Source organism: Tachyglossus aculeatus, chromosome X2 (genome assembly GCF_015852505.1).
Source record: "Tachyglossus aculeatus isolate mTacAcu1 chromosome X2, mTacAcu1.pri, whole genome shotgun sequence".
NCBI lineage: Eukaryota > Metazoa > Chordata > Mammalia > Monotremata > Tachyglossidae > Tachyglossus > Tachyglossus aculeatus.
In genome coordinates, this window is record NC_052100.1 from 8,326,572 (window position 1) to 8,343,535 (window position 16,964).

The 16,964-nt window shown below is 42.8% G+C and overlaps 1 non-coding gene across 1 annotated transcript; it reads right to left on the minus strand.

The window, feature by feature from the left end:
* Positions 1-16,826: 16,826 nt before the first annotated feature.
* Positions 16,827-16,964, minus strand: LOC119949700. Its single transcript, XR_005457243.1, has one exon. It is a non-coding gene; the product is annotated as a small nucleolar RNA SNORA7 (small nucleolar RNA).

A 16,964-nucleotide genomic window follows, 5' to 3' on the forward strand; every position in this document is an offset into this window, starting at 1 on the left:
TGCATCAATTTAGCCCATGTCACTTGCACATGCTGCTTGAATCTCATTGTAAGTAGAATCATCTCCAGACCCCAAATAAAGGTTATAGATCTTATTCGTAGTGTTTGAGGTTTCTAAGTAAACATTTGAGCAGACCACACACAGACATCACATCCAGCTTCTTGAGCAGTTCCACTAGAGAGTCACTTTCAGGCCAAACTCAATATCAGAGGGCAAAACCCAGACCAAGGACAATGAAACTCTGGAACGTAATCGATCACCAAGCATCAAGCTCTGCTCACCTTAACACAGCTACACCTGGTGGGACATGTGAGGAGAATGAGTGACAGCAGGATACTCAAACAGCTGCTGCCTGGAAAGCTGAAATGGAGAAACCAAAAGCAAGGGCAGCAGAGGAAGCATTTTAAGGACTCGGTCAAAAAAAGCCTCAGGCAATACTGAAAAATGGAAGTCAACTGATGAGGATAGATCGGCATGGTACGCTGCCATCAAGAAGGAAGTGACTGCCTTTGAGCAAAAGCTTCGCATAGAAAGTGAGACAGGAGGTAAAAGAGAAAACAGCACCAGGTGCTGCAAACTTAAAATACAACAATACAACAAAAAATCAACTTTTTTGGTGCCCAAAGTGGTTAGGACATTGAATCCTGTATTGGTCTTTTCAGCCACAAACGCATCCATGGCTGAATTCACCATCAGTGGTGTCTAGTTTGAATACAAAGGGTAACTATTTAAGAAAACATTTAAAAGAGTGGCTCTTCCAAATTGCATTCTCTCAGTAGAGTTTTAGTGATATAAACAATTTTGGAGAAGTCCAGTAACAATTTTGTTGGAAGTTAGGATGCCAAGGTGATTAAAAGAATCTCATTAATCCTCACAATCTCTCTGTGAGACTGACTGGTAAAATATTAGACACAAATGCCTTTGCCATGCATCGAAAAGCTTTTAAAACTGAAAAATGAATTGGTTTCGTGTCCTTCTCAATTTTCAATTAGAGTACAAAATACCAACACCAAAGTAAAAGAAAAACTAACAGTTATCTCTGCAAATTATTATTACTGATTATTATTGCTATTTGGGAAGGCTCTGGGTGAAGGGAAGGTTACCTTGGGAGAAATAGCATGGTATAGTGGAGAAAGCATGGGCCTGGGAGTCAGAAGGACCTAGTTTCTAATCCCTGCTCTGCCACTTGTCTGCTGTGTGGCCTTGGGTAAGTCACTTCACTTTTCTGGGCCTCAGTTACCTCAACTATTAAATGGGGATTATTAACAATAATAATTGCGGTACATGTTAAGTGCTCACTATGTGCCAGGCACTGTGCTAAGCACTGGGGTGGAAACAAGCAAATCAGGTTGGACACAGTCCCTGTCCCATGTGGGGCTCAGAATCTCAATCCCCACTTTGCACATAAAATAACTGAGGCACAGAGAAGTTAAGTGACTTTCTCAAGGTCACACAGCAGACAAGTGGCAGAGTCAGGATTAGAACCCATGACTTCTGACTCCCAGGCCCGTGCTCTAGCCACTACACCATGCAGTTTCTCTGAGAGTGTGATTAAAAGTGTGAGCCACAAGTGTCACAGGGACTATGCCCCCCGCCCCCGATTTGCTTGTATCCACCCCATTGCTTAGTACAGTGCCTGACACATAGTAATCCCTTAAATACCACAATTATTATTACATTTTAATTTATTAAAAATTCCAGAACATGGGTTAATTTTCCTTATTTAATATTTTAATGGCCTTGAAATAGGAACTGCCGTCCAGATAAATAGATTAACTGTCTAGTTTTCTAAAACCATTAGGTCTTGGCACCGCTCTCTCTAAAATATTCTGCATTTCAAAAAGAACCATCTCCACTAATACTATTGGCGTTATTATTATGATGACATTTGCTAAGTGCTTACATTGTTCAGGGCACTGTTCAGGGCATTGGGAAAAGGTACAAAGATATTGATTAAGACTTGGTCCTTGGCCCATAGGAGGACTTACAATCTAAAGGGTGGGGAATGTCAGACACACTGGCAAAGAAATAACCAGGCCAATTCAGGATATGAACCTTTCAATAACAACATCAAACAGAGAAGTACAGCTGGGAAGTACTCTTCATTCATTCATTCATTCATCCATTCGGTCGTATTTATTGAACACTTACTGTGTGCAGAGCACTGGACTAAGCACTTGGAAAGTACAATTCGGCAACAGATAGAGACAATCCCTACTCAACAACAGGCTCAGTCTAGAAGGGGGAGATAGACCACAAAACAAGTAAACAGGCACCAATAGCATCAAAATAGATAAATAGAATTATAGATATATATACACATCATTAATAAAATAAATAGAATAATAAGTATGTACAAATATACACAAGTGCTGAGGGGCAGGGAGGGGGGTAGAGCAAAGGGAGGGAGTCAGGGCGATGGGGAGGGGAGGAGGAGCAGAGGAAAGGGGGGCTCAGCCTGGGAAGGCCTCCTGGAGGAGGTGAGCTTTCAGTAGGGTTTTGAAGGGGGCAAGAGAGCTAGTTTGGCAGATGTGAGGAGGGAGGGCATTCCAGACCAGAGGTGGGACGTGGGCCGGGGGTCGACGGCGGGACAGGCGAGAATGAGGCACAGTGAGGAGGTTAGCAGCAGAGGAATGGAGTGTGTGGGCTGGGCTGTAGAAGGAGAGAAGGGAAGTGAGGTAGGAGGGGGTAAGGTGATGGAGAGCCTTGAAGCCAATAGTGAGGAGGTTTTGCTTCATACAAAGGTTGATACGCAACCACTGGAGATTTTTGAGGAGGGGGGGTGACATGCTGAGAGCGTTTCTGTAGAAAGATAAGTCCAGGCAGCAGAGTGCAGTATAGATTGAAGCTGAAAGAGACAGGAGGTTGAGAGATCAGAAAGGATGCTGAGGCAGTAATCCAGTCAGGATATGATGAGAGACTGTAACAATAAGGTAGCGGTTTAGATGAAGAGGAAAGGGCGGATCTTGGTGATGTTGTGAAGGTGAGACCAGCAGGTTTTGGTGACGGATTGGATGTGTGGGGTGAATGAGAGAGTGGAGTCAAGGATGACACCAAGGTTGTGGGCTTGTGAGACAGGAAGGATGGTAGTGCCATCCACAGTGGCGGGAAAGTCCGGGACAGGACAGGGTTTGGGAGGGAAGATAAGGAATCCAGTCCTTGTCGAGATTTAGGTGGTGGGTGGGCATCCAGGTGGAGATGTCCTGAAGGCAGGAGGAGATATGAGCCTGGAGGGAAGGAGAGAGAACAGGGGAAAAGATGTAGATTAGGGTGTCATTTGCGTAGAGATGATAGTTGAAGCCGTGGGAGCTAAAGAGTTCACCAACTGTCGACTGTAAGCTACACTCAAGACTCTGAACTAGAGTAAACTAGACTCTATCTTACTGTAAGCTTATTGGGGGCAGGGAATGCATCTGTTTATTGTTGTATTGCACTCTCCCAAGCGTTTAGTACAGTGCTCTGCACACGGTAAGCGCTCAATAAATACAAATGAACGAGTGAATGAATGAGGGTGTCCTCGGACACCCCACTGCTCTTGGTGGGGCTATCCCAGGGCCAAACAGTCCCAACTCCCCAATGTTCTGTTAGTTGTTACAGAGGATTCTCCCAGCCCCTTTTTGGTGGGATTGTTCTTCCAGGTGATTGCAAGCGGAAAGAGCACAGGTGTGGCTTCTAATCCTGGCTCTGCCTCCTTCCTGCTGTGTGACTCTGGACAAGTCGTTTCACTTCTCTGGGCCTCAGTTTCTTCATCTGCAAAATGGGGATGAGCTACCTGCTTTCCCTTCCCCTTAGATGGTGAGTCCCATGTGGGTCTGATCTGATCACCTGGCATCTACCCCAGTGCTTAGTAAGGTGCTTGCACATAGTAAGCGCTTAGCAAATACCATGATTAATTAATTCACGGAGAGGAATGGGAGAGGTGCCACAGGCCCAGACATCTCCCTGTGGAGCCTGGATCATTGTAAAGAAAGATTCTACACAGCACTAGCATGGTATGGGTACTTAATGTTAAATCATTTTATAGGTAAGCAGTACAAAGTAGATATATAGAAAGCTTGTGTTGCCAAGGCTAGGCAGACTGTTACTTTCCATATCCACAACCTGAGATTGGTAAGTCTGGAGAATAACAAACGGCCTGTCTGACTTTGGCAACACAAACTCTCAATATGTCTCCTCCTCACTACGTACCGAAAACATGAAATGAGAAAGCAAATGGTTTCTTTCTGTTATAAATGGGTGTATTTTTTCCATTTGCCAAATCTTCCTCCTCTCCAGGCAGGTTTCACTGAAAGAAGTACTTGTTTTGCCAGTTCTTGGACCAAGGAAGCTAATGGCCATTTTCCACACTTTTTTTTTTTTTTGTCTTTGGGACAACTTTTCTTCCTCTGAAACTATTTCTGGTAGGAGGTAATCTAGGTACCTCATCCATTAAATATTTAAGAGTTTTAATGGGCTTAGCCTAGACTTGCCCCAGTGTGGATAGGCCAGTGGTCAAAGCAGATCACTTAGAAAAAAAGGAGATTAGCAGCCACAAAGACTTGAGCCTTATATAATGGAAAAGGAACCATCATTGCAATTTAGGGTTTAAGACACAGTTCTGTTCCTGCACTCTTCTAGTGGGAGGCCTTTCCCAGAGGAGACCCTGAGAAACACATGCTTACTGAATGTTCTTCATAGTGCCTATTGCAGTGTTTTTTTCCTGCTTACAAAACAGCAAGAGAGAGAGAGAGAGAGAGAGAGAGAGAGAGAGAGAGAGAGAGAGAGAGAGAGAGAGAGAGAGTACATCTGCTACAAGAGGCAATGAGGGATATTGGTCCTCCTGGACCAACAGCATACCAACTATGACAAGGCAGTCGAAATAATTCAGCCAGGGATCCCTGAGAAAAGAAGTCCACCTTCTGTTCTTACAAAGAAAAGAAGTGAATGCCAGCTTTCCCAGCAGTGTTTTGGTGGGCAAAAACTTTGCTATCCACAAACCTCTGATGGGAAATATTAACAGGCCAAAAGAAAAGAGTTTAAAGCTAGGAAGCAATGTGCAGGTGCAGGGAGTATGAAACAAGCCAAGTTAAAATATGGTTTAGCATATCATGAACAATACATCCCACATGCCTGTTTGTTTGTTTTCCCAAACTTCAGCTTATCACAGAGAAAAGCTCCAATCAAATGCTTTGTTAGCTGGTTAGTGCTTATGATGTGATTTGAAGTTATAAACTGCTCTGCATATGAACACTAAGTAACATTAACACTGCTACTTTGAATGAAAAACACATTCAGATAAAATTTTACTCCTAGATTCTCAAATGAACAGAACTCAACAAAACATAATCCAGTAATTATTGCACACAGAGAAATGCACACTGGTTTACAGTTCAGTTTTTTTTTCAAGAATTGAATTAAATATAGAGGGTGAGTTCTAAATAGCTATTAGGAAAGCATTGGGAATCTCTCATTGTAGATGTCTGGCAAATGGTTACTTATTCAGTATGTTTTAAAATAGTCCTGCTTTAAATAGATCAACCTATATGTGCTTCCTCCTGCAGGCATTTATGTTTTAGGGGTCATCAATATTCTCATTTGATGTCATTGAGGGAGGAAACCAAAAGGATCTGGGTTCTAATCCCCACTCCGCCACTTGGCTGCTGCTTGTCCTTCGGCAAGTCACTTCACATCTCTGTGCTTCAGTTCCCTCATCTGTAAAATGGGGATTAATACTGTGAGCCCCATGTGGGATAGTTTTCTGAAGCTGGAGGAAGTAAGAACCTGAAACATGAGACCTAGAAAAATATAGCTTCAACGAGGAAAGAGAACAGTGTAGCCTAGTGGGAAGACCATGGGAATTGGAGTCAGAAGATTAGAATTCTATCAATCATCAACCAATGTTATTCACTGAGTGCTTACTTTGTGCAGAGCACTCTACTAAGCACTCGGAAAAGTACAATACAGTTGTGAGGCGTGATCCCTGCCCTCAAAGAGTTTACAGTCTAGCAAAAGATCATCAATCAATAGTATTTATTGAGCACCTGTTATGTGCAGAGCTCTTGAGAGTGCATTAGAAAACATGACCTCTGCCCTCAAGGAACTTACAGTCTAGTAGATGGAAGAAGAGAAAAGAAAAATACATACTTGGGTGAGTAATTGCTTAAATAATAGAATTTGTTGACATGTTCAAAAGACCTATTGATGCCTGTCAGTGCATAAGTGCATAGAGAAGCAGCGTGACTCATTGGAAAAGAGCCCGAGCTTTGGAGTCAGAGGTCATGGGTTCAAATCCCAGCTCCACCAATTGTCAGCTCTGTGACTTTGGGCAAGTCACTTAACTTCTCTGGGCCTCAGTTTCCTCATCTGTAAAATGGGGATGAAAGCTGTGAGCCCCCCGTGGGACAACCAGATCACCTTGTAACCTCCCCAGCACTTAGAACAGTGCTTTGCACATAGTAAGTGCTTAATAAATGCCATTATTATTATTTTTTTATTAAGTGTGTAAAGTGCATATTTGGCAAAGAAGTCCTAAGGTGACAGACAGCTGGGGAGGGGATATAGAGAGAAGAGAAATTAATTGGGGAAGGCCTCTTGAACGAGATGTGATTTTAGGAAGGCTTTGAAGATGGAGAGGGCAGTGGTTTGCAGGATGTAAAAGGGGAAATAGCTTCAAGCAGGAGGAAAGGCAAAGCGATGAGAACCAGTGAATAGGTTAGTGTGAGAGGAACAAAGAATGTGAATTGGTGTGCAATGAGACAATCAATCAATCAATCAATCAATCGTATTTATTGAGCGCTTACTATGTGCAGAGCACTGTACTAAGCACTTGGGAAGTACAAATTGGCAATACATAGAGACAGTCCCTACCCAACAGTGGGCTCACAGTCTAAAAGGGGGAGACAGAGAACAAAACCAAACATACCAACAAAATAAAATAAATAGGATAGAAATGTACAAGCAAAATAAATAAATAGAGTAATAAATATGTACAACCATATATACATATATACAGGTGCTGTGGGGAAGGGAAGGAGGTAAGATGGGGGGATGGAGAGGGGGACGAGGAGGAGAGGAAGGAAGGGGCTCAGTCTGGGAAGGCCTCCTGGAGGAGGTGAGCTCTCAGTAGGGCCTTGAAGGGAGGAAGAGAGCTAGCTTGGCGGATGGGCAGAGGGAGGGCATTCCAGGCCCGGGGGATGATGTGGGCCGGGGGTCGATGGCGGGACAGGCGAGAACGAGGTACAGTGAGGAGATTAGCGGTGGAGGAGCGGAGGGTGCGGGCTGGGCAGTAGAAGGAGAGAAGGGAGGTGAGGTAGGAGGGGGCGAGGTGATGGAGAGCCTTGAAGCCCAGGGTGAGGAGTTTCTGCCTGATGCGCAGATTGATTGGTAGCCATTGGAGGTTTTTGAGGAGGGGAGTAATATGCCCAGAGCGTTTCTGGACAAAGATAATCCGGGCAGCAGCATGAAGTATGGATTGAAGTGGAGAGAGACACGAGGATGGGAGATCAGAGAGAAGGCTGATGCAGTAGATGAGAGAAGAGAGTAGATAAGTAGGAGGGAGACAGCAGTTCTTGAGCTGCAGCAACTGCACTGCCATTTCAATTCTGATGAATTTGTCCCTGCCACTCACTAGACCACAACGCTTTATGGGACTCCACTGCCTGAGATGCTTGGCTAGGATTGCCAAGTGAAATAATGCTCTAAAGCATTGCTTGCCACTGTATAGAGAGCAGAGTGATTCCTAATCTACCCAACCCCCACATAAAAGCATTTATGGAGAGATAATTGGAACCAATCCATTATCATTTTCAGGAAATTTTCCTTTATAAAGTAAGTTATAAAGAAGAATGAATTAAGGCTAATGAGCTACAGTAAGGTAAATTAACACTGGAATAGTGCACCAAGGAGCTTTCTGCTCATAGAAATCTTTCTAAACAGAATACTTACTCACCAGTGCAGCATTTATGTATTCATACCATCCTCAGGCCTCAGGAATATATGTATTTTCAGTTGTACATTCAATTATTTATTTCTGATATTTCATCCTGGCATATTCACTCTACTGCCTACTTTGTCCTCATCCTTCTTCCTGCTCCCACTATTTGTAAACATTTTGGTATGTCTATCATTCCCATTAGACTTTAAGCTCCCTGTGGACAAGGATTGCATGTTTTGCATATGTTGTACTTTCCAAACTTTAAGTACAGTGTCTAACATTCGGAAGGCTCTCAACAAATGTCATTGATTGATTGCAGAATGGTTTAACTGAAGGCTGCCTGAAGGCAGGAGGCTGTCATAGAATTTCATGAAGTCTCCATGTTTTTATAATATCTGTGGAGAGTAATTTTATAAGTCTAGCACATAAGCATGAACAGAACACTTAATGGGGGTGCTTTGGAGGAGGTGCAGGAGGTAGAGGAACTTCTCTTGAGTGGAAAATTGTTCAAGAGGGTAAGGGAATCAAAAAATGGATAGGAAACAAATATGAATGTCTATGAGAATATTTCAAAAATCTCACTTTAATAACTTGAAAAGTGATCCAGTTGTTTTCCTCTAGACTGTAAGCCCATCCTCTAGACTGTAAGCTTGTTGTGGGCAGGGAACATGTCTACCAGCTCTGTTATATTGTACTTTCCCAAGCGCTTAACACAGTACTCTGCACACAGTAAACCCTCAATAAATGCCACCGATGGATTGCTTTCATAATTTAGTGCTTTAAAATTATTAATGTTTGGAATTGGACAAATCCAATCCAAATCAGATCCCTAGTGGACAGAGCACAGTCCTGGGAGTCAGAACACCTGGGTTCTAATCCCAGCTCCATTTGCCTGTTGTGTGACCTTGGGCAAGTCATTTACTATGCCTCAGTTTCCTCAACTATAAAATGGTGATTCAATACCTATTCTTCCTTCTATTTAGACTGTGAACCCATGTGGGATGGGGACTGTGTCTGACCCGATTAACTGGCATTCACCCCAGAACTTAGAACAGTCCTAAGCACATAGCAAGCACTTATCAAATGTCATACTTACGTAGTTTATTATGCCTGGTAATGTGAATTTTTAGTGGAAATATAGGCAATATAGAATCATTAATAGGTTCTTTTAGACACAATAACTCTGGTATCAACAGGTGCTACTGCTTGTTATGTTTGGATCGATCACAGTATGAATTTGTATTTAGAGTTCACTTTGGGAGAACATTTTTCTTCTTCTCAAGTCTCTGACTAACGTTATACAGAAGTCATCTACCAGCCACTCTTGGGGTTTCAGTATAACTGAGTTTATAGCTCTGGGACCATCTGGGGAATATGGCTCTTGAAATTTTGTACTCAGACTTCAGGAATCAGGCTTAACTTGTACAGAATAAAGTACTATACAGATGAACGTAAAATTTACCCTTCAATAAGCATTTGTTAAGTTCCCATCTATATACAGCACTGCACTGAGGATGGCTTAACTAAGATGTCACATTAAGTAAATCAGCTAAACTGACGCATGCCTTTAACTCTAGAAGTTTGTTATCTATAACAAACAATGTTGCTGCAGCTCACATACAACTATAGGTTGTTTTTTTCCTCTTCACACCTCAGAACTCTTGCTATCTCTTTTAATAGAGTAGGTAAAATGGTCCCATTAAGCATTCAATCAATGTCAGTAGTCAGGAGCATGGAAGCAGTTCGGCCTAATGGATAGAGCACCGGCCTGGGAGTCAGAAGGACTTGAGTTCTAATCCCAGCTCTGTCACTTGCCCTCTGTGTAGGGTTGGGTAAGTCACTTCACTTCTCTGGGCCTCAGTTACTTCATCTGAAAAATGAGGATTGAGACTCTGAGCCCCACAAGGGACAAAGGACGTTGTCCAACCCAATTTGCTTGTATCCACCCCAGCGCTTAGTACAGTGCCTGGCATATAGTAAGTGCTTAACAAATACCACAATTATTATTATTATTATTTCACTATTTTAATCATGTGAGAACTTCAATAAATACATTCAGGCTTCCTTAAATTCCCCCTGCCCTTCTCTTCAGGTACACAATGCATGTGTCTTTTGGGGATTCTTCATTTGAAAAGACACTAAAGACAATTTAAATACTTTGGAGAGGAAAGTTGGTAAAGGGGTCCTTTAAATTTGCACCTCCCAACTAATGAAGAAGAATAAAACCAAAAAGTTAATTACACAGAAACCTAAGCTGTGGCAAACCTTAGGAATAAGTTAGAGATGATAATAAGCCTTTTTGTTCCCAGGCGTTATAGCATAAAGGATAAAAAAAAATGCCCTTGTTGATTCATATATGCTATTCTTCCACCTCAAACAACAGACTGAATCCAGAATTTAATGGCTCACAAACACATACAGACAAGGCTGAAAGACCAGGGTGGGAGATTCTTTTATAGTCGTCAGTCTATTGCTTTTGTTAATTCCTTTTTGCAGCTAAGCACTAATATTTCAAGGTCAATCCTACTGGGCCAAAATTTAAGTTATTGGGAAAATGGTGGCTGCAGCCTGGGACTAATGCTCTGCACTCAAATACCACTGATCGATTGATTGATTCGTGGGGCCGTCCGCATGACACATAACACAACTCCTACACGCTGCGTCTGCTGCCACTGGAGCCCATCTGACTAGCTGAGCTGATCAGAACCCAGTGCAAAGCCTCCCCCATTCCCACACTGGCTCCCCACACAAAGTTGAGCCTCCCTGCATTGTGCTCTTAGCGCAGTAGGGGCTGTCACTTCCACGTACGGACTAGGCAGCTTTGGGTGGGGGTGGGGGTTTCAGGGGCTGCTTATGCAGCCAGGGGTTGCACTGTGGGGTGTTCAGGGGTCCACGGGCTTCAGTCCCATAAGCCCCCCTGTTAAACCGGTCCCGCAATTACACGTGCATAATTATTGCAAAATGTACTAGGTTGCCACTACTGTTTCAAAATAACCCTTCTGGGTCCTATCTTCCCTTGACGCACAGCACAGTACTCCAATTAACATTAATAAGAATCACGTGAACACATTAAGAGACAAGCAGACCCCATGTTCTCTTCAGCATGTATATTGTGGGGGTTTATTCCTACAGATTCTGCTTCAGAGGGTAGAATTACTTCTTATTACATTTTTATGGTGTTGAAAGAGTCAGGATTACCTGATTCACTGGGGCTAATTGTTCCTGAGAGCTTTCCTTTTTCTGTTTATCGTAGTTAATTTATTGCTATAGTTTAGATATTGAATCTCTCTCAGAGGGGGGGATGTTAAATCTGCATGAATCAATTCTAGGTAGGTGGAAAAAAAGGAATCAACAATACCTGTTCTTCCCAGTAGTCTATTGACCAAAATGCTCTCAGGAAGTTACTTTGCATACTTAATCAACTGAATGGAGTTTTCTATCATCACTACTTTGTACTTCCTCGATTTACCTCTCAGGGACCAGATAAGTGGTGGCAGAAGCATCGACTGAAATTTCTTCAACATCCTTCTAGACTGTAAGCTCCTTGTGGGAAGGGAAAGTGTCTACTAACTCTATTGTATTGTACTCTCCCAGGAGCTAGTACAGTTCTCTGCACCCAGTAAGTACTCAATAAATACCACTGTCTGATTGATTGATCAATTGTCAAGTTCCAGAATGCTAAAGGACCTAAACTGAGCATGAATGGAACATGCTTCAGCCAAGCATTTAAAATAAGAGCAGTTAGAGATCTGTGCAAGGTAGGCTCACCTGTTTAGCTGTGGAAATCTTAATTCTGTGACATCTTTGTTATCTTAAAATTTCCCAGGGCAACCTACAAAATTGTGAACTGTCTTGACTGAACTGAGATAGACAGCTGGCCAACTTATGTCATATATTGCAGTTTACTGGGTACTGTCTTTGAAAAGAAATATCACCCATCACTTTTGCTCACTGCCTAATGTGCCCTGCTAATGAGTAGCTCATTGGTTTCAAATACCATCAAGATTCTAGCCAGAATCTTGAGAAGCAAGAAGCTGAGAAGTACAATGGTCTAGTGGAAAGTTCTTGGGCCTGGGAGTCAGGAGTCCTGGGTTCTAACCCTAGCTCTGCCATTTGACTGCTGCATGACCTTGGGCAAGACACAACTTCTCTGTGCCTCAGTTCCCTCATCTGCAAGTGAAGATTAAATAACTCCTCTCTCTTCCCCTTAGACTGTGAGCCCCATGTGGGACAGGGACTGTGTCTGATTTGATTATCATGTATGATGATTATGGTACTTGTTAAGTGCTTACTATGTGCCAAGCACTGTTCTAAGAACTGGGGTAGATTCAAGTTAATCAGGTTGGACACAGTCCCTGCCCACAAGGAGCTCACACTCTTAATCCCCATTTTACAGATGAGGTAACTGAGGCACAGAAAAGTTCAGTGACTTGCCCAAAGTCACACAGCAGACAAGTGGCAGAACAGGGATCAGAACCCACATCCTTCTGACCCCTAGGTCCATGCTCCATTCATTAAACCACGCTGCTTTCCTACCCCAGCATTTAGTACAGTGCTTGGCACATAGCAAATACAATTATAATTACTATTATAATCCTTCTGGAATCTAATAAGCATACAGCAGTCTATTGAAGAATGCAGCCAACCATGCATTACCCAATGCGGCTTAAGGTGAATATGACTTTTGCAGCATGGCACATACTGAAAACATGCAGGAGGAACCATGGAGATTTTTATACAGTTTGCATAGATTTTACAACGATATTTGACATCAGGAGACTATGACTCTGGTAACTGTTAAGCATTATTTGGCTGCCCTGAGCAATGCACCAGTCTACTGGCTACTCCACCATACTTTGGATGGTACCACCAGAGTGGAAGATGCCCTCTCTGACTCTTTCTCCATCACTATTGGAGTGAAGCAGGTCTGTTTAGGTCCAGTCCTGTTCCTGTTCTATGCATCTGTGCTTAAGGATGCAATGAGACATCTGGAAGATGGAGATGGAATATGCTTCTAATCCACCAACGCAATGGGCTATAAGCATCAGCAGAAGTCTCCAAAACGGTCGGTTATTCAGGAACTGTGGCATGCTGACAACTGGGCTATTGAGACTTATACACTGGAAAAAGATAAATAGTTATGAACCATTTTAAAGAGTTGGCAAAACTCTATGGACTGACAATAAGCCTGAAGGAAACTGAAGTAGAAAGCAAAATCAAAAAGGCTTGTATGGCTTTTGGCAGATTGACAGAATCTGGAGACAAAAGGACATGAAGTTTCAGATCAATTTGAGGGTCATTCATTCATTCGTTCAATTGTATTGATTGAGCACTTACTGTGTGCAGCACACTGTACTAAGGACTTGGGAGAGTACAATATAACAATCCATAGGGCTGGGGTGGTGGCCAACTTCCTATACTGCTATGAGAACCAGCTTCTTGTATAGTTTTACCAGTCATTTATGATGCATACTCACCAAAATCAAGGTCCTGGAAACGAGTCAGTTTACCAGCATTGAGGCAATACTCACAACTCAGCTTTGCTAGAAGAGACACGTCTGTGTAAAGGTTGTTAGAAGTATGCCCAAGTAGCAGCTGATGGGTGAACTGGAAGGACACATATGCAAACCAAGCGGACAGAATAAGCAATTTAAAGATACAGTGAAGTCCAGTCAAACAATGACATAGCAGTGGACTCTTGGGAGACCACGATAAAACTAGATAGATCAGCCTTGTGGGTGGCCATTTAGAAAGGGGTTACATGGAAGCTTTATGAAATCTGGGATACTACATGGCAGTTAATCAATCAGTGGTATTTATTGAGTGCTTACTGTATGCAGAGCACTGTACTAACTGCTTGGGAGAGTACAAGATATGATCTCCGCCCTCAAGGAGCTTACAATTTATTGGATTGAAAATAGTGACAGGCCATGCCTAGGGCAAAGACATCAGTGAGGCAAAGAGTCATCCTTATGGGTACGCAGTGCAGAAGAAAATATCAGGCAGGCTTGAATCCATTCAGCTACATCCACAATGCACACAGAGAAAGGGTTTTCCTGAAAGTGGAGTCATCTGTGAAAAGGATTCATATGTGTGTGTGTCTGTGTGTGTGTGTGTGAGTAAAGGCAGGAAACAACAAATAGATGGTACCTGATTGTCAAACTTGTTCCTAAGTCTTTCCCTACCTCCTTGCCCCCTCTCCCTCATGTGTAAATGCCCCTTGGCTTGACTGTAAAGGGGTGAAGGACATGGAGACACTTAAGGGAGCAGAGATGGGGCACAGACACTTCTGCTTTCACTTTTGCTCCTCTGCTAGTGGAGTAAGGGAGCCCCCAATGCCTAACCCCTCTCCAGAGGATTCCTCGAGACGATGGCATCACCAGTCAATCAATCAATCATATTTATTGAGTGCTTACTGCGTACAGCGCACCATACTAAGTGCCAGGGAAAGTTCAATATAACAGAATTGGTAGACACATTTCTTGCCCACAACAAGCTCAGTCTCTCTGCTGTCTTTGTTAAACATACCAGGCATGGGATTAATCCAGCCATGAAAATGAGCATAAGCCCATGTGCTCAGAACTGAAAAGGATTGTATTGAGCCTAATGAGAAATTTAATAGACTTTCCCTCTCCTCCTGACTTCCTTTTGCTTAGTTTTCATGGGAATCTGGGTAGGGGGTGAGGAGGAACTGGCATCTCCTTGCCGCAGGCAGATGCTTGTGTTATCTTAATTTAATGGAGCTAGGTAGGAGGCAAAGAGTTTGGGGCTGATAAAAAACGGTGAGGCTAGTGGAAAATCCTGGAGTCAAATAGAAGTTTTGTAAAAACATATTTTTTTAAGAACTGCTTAAAACCTCTGTGGAAGAGCCCAACTGGCCATGCTCCTATCCAGGTGCATTGCATATCACAGACTTCTCTGCTCGCTCCTCTATCGCTAATGGTCTGCCCCACCATGTCCTCTTCTTCTTCCCACCACTCCCTCCCATTCTCTGTTACTCTCTCCCAGCTCTCTCATAACATATCAGCTCCTCTCATTCATTACTTCCCTACTTGCACATTTTGCTCCTCTCAGCCCACCTTCAGGCTGTACCCTGCTCTCATTTTGTCCAATTCTGACCCTTTGCTCACAGTGTCCCCTGGGCCTGGAACCCCCTTCGTCCTTAAATCCACCTGACCTTGGCCTTCCCCACCTTCAAACCCTTCCTAAAATCCCACCTCCTCCAACAAGCCTTCCCTAATTATCAGCACCCCAAATCTTAGCAGCCCTTTGTTTACATCTTATACTTATGAGCTTACTTGAAAACTACACCGAATGGCAGGACAGGCTCACAACAATGAAGTTCTGAAATGTAATCAGTTTCCTACCATTGAAGTTATCCTCACCTCAACCAAGTTATGCTGAGAAGGGCACATGAGGAAAATAAATGACAGCAGGATTTTCAAACTGAAAGCTGAAACTCGGGAAACTGAAAGCAAAGGAGATGGAGGAAATGTAAAGTGTTTTTTTTTTAGAAAAACAGTGTCAGAAGTTAAGTAGAACTCAATATAAAAAATCCTCAAATATAAAGCAATAGAGATGTGTTGTGAGGGAATTTTGTCATCAATCTCCTACGTCACCATTAATTTCTTTGTTAAAAGGAAGACATGGTTTGGGGCTGGGTAAATGCCAACATAAGTTCATGATGTAATAAATGCATGCTTATAATTATTTAAAACTTTATCAATAATAAATTAGAAGGTGGCAATAAACTTGGTGCTCCTGGGCAGCAAAATAATCAATTCACTCTAGCAACAACCCAAACACTAGCAGTTTAATTCCAACAGTAAAGGTCTTCAGGCCTTTAAACCAAATTCATTTTTGGTTTTCTCTGAAGCACACTAGGCCTTTGACAGGGTTGGTGGTGCGGCGGGGCGGGGGGGGGGGAGGGGGGCTGCCATATCAACTATCCAACAATTATTTTCTCAGTGTATGTTCTGTCCAGGGCAGAAGGGGAAATAATTTCCCAGGCATGAATCTCAATGGTGACTATAGTGATTTCATCTTAGCAAGATCAATTGAGGGCAGTGATGGTGGGATTTACTTCATTCTTTCATTCATTCATTCAATTGGATTTATTGAGCACTTACTGTGTGCAGAGGACTGTACTAAGTGCTTGAGAGAGTGCAATATAACAATAAGCAGACACAGTCTCTGCCACATTTCTGCGCATGTCTAAGTATGCCAAGCAAGAGAGTTAGAAAAAACTAAATTGAAGGGGATTGAAGTACCATTTTTTCAATTTTGTTGAAATATAAGGTACCTTTATCTTAGTCTGCTAGGAAAAAAATTTCATGAGGGCTATAACAGCTCATGTTCAGCTGGACCACCCAGCCTCAAAATAAGATGGAACTGACATCCTGCAAAGATGAGAGAGAGTTTGTGTGTGTGTGTGTGTGTGTGTTTTCCTAGTACCAATTTTTATGCTTCATTCCCTTCTGATGTCAATGTTACATCTATCATTGTGGGTCACAAGCTGTCTTTTTGCTTTACCATTAATCATGCTAATCATTTCTTTTTTCATATGTAATATTCGAGCTTCCCACAGGTCCTTCAAGTAGACAACAAAATGTCCAAACAATTCATGGTGATGGAGATCAGGAAGGTGCTACATTAGCTTGCTATGGCTAGATGTTGAGAACTCTATTTCAATTTTGCCTTGTCTCATACTGTTGAGTCATCTCCAACCCATAGCGATGCCATGGACACATCTCTCCCAGAATGCCCCACCTCCATCTGCAATCATTGGTAGTGTATCTATAGAGTTTTCTTGCTAAAAACTATGTAAGTGGTTTACCATTGCCTCCTTCCATGCAGTAAACTTGAGTCTCTGCCTTTGACTCTCCCATGTCACTGCTGCCCAGCCAGGTGAGTTTTGAGTAGCAGATTGCCTTCCACTCTCTAGCCACTGCCCAAGCTATGAATGGAATGGATATGCCTCTGCTTGACTCTTCCTTCCATAGTCGAGACTGGTAGAGTACTGGAAACTCTCCAGGTGTGACCCTGAGAGGGG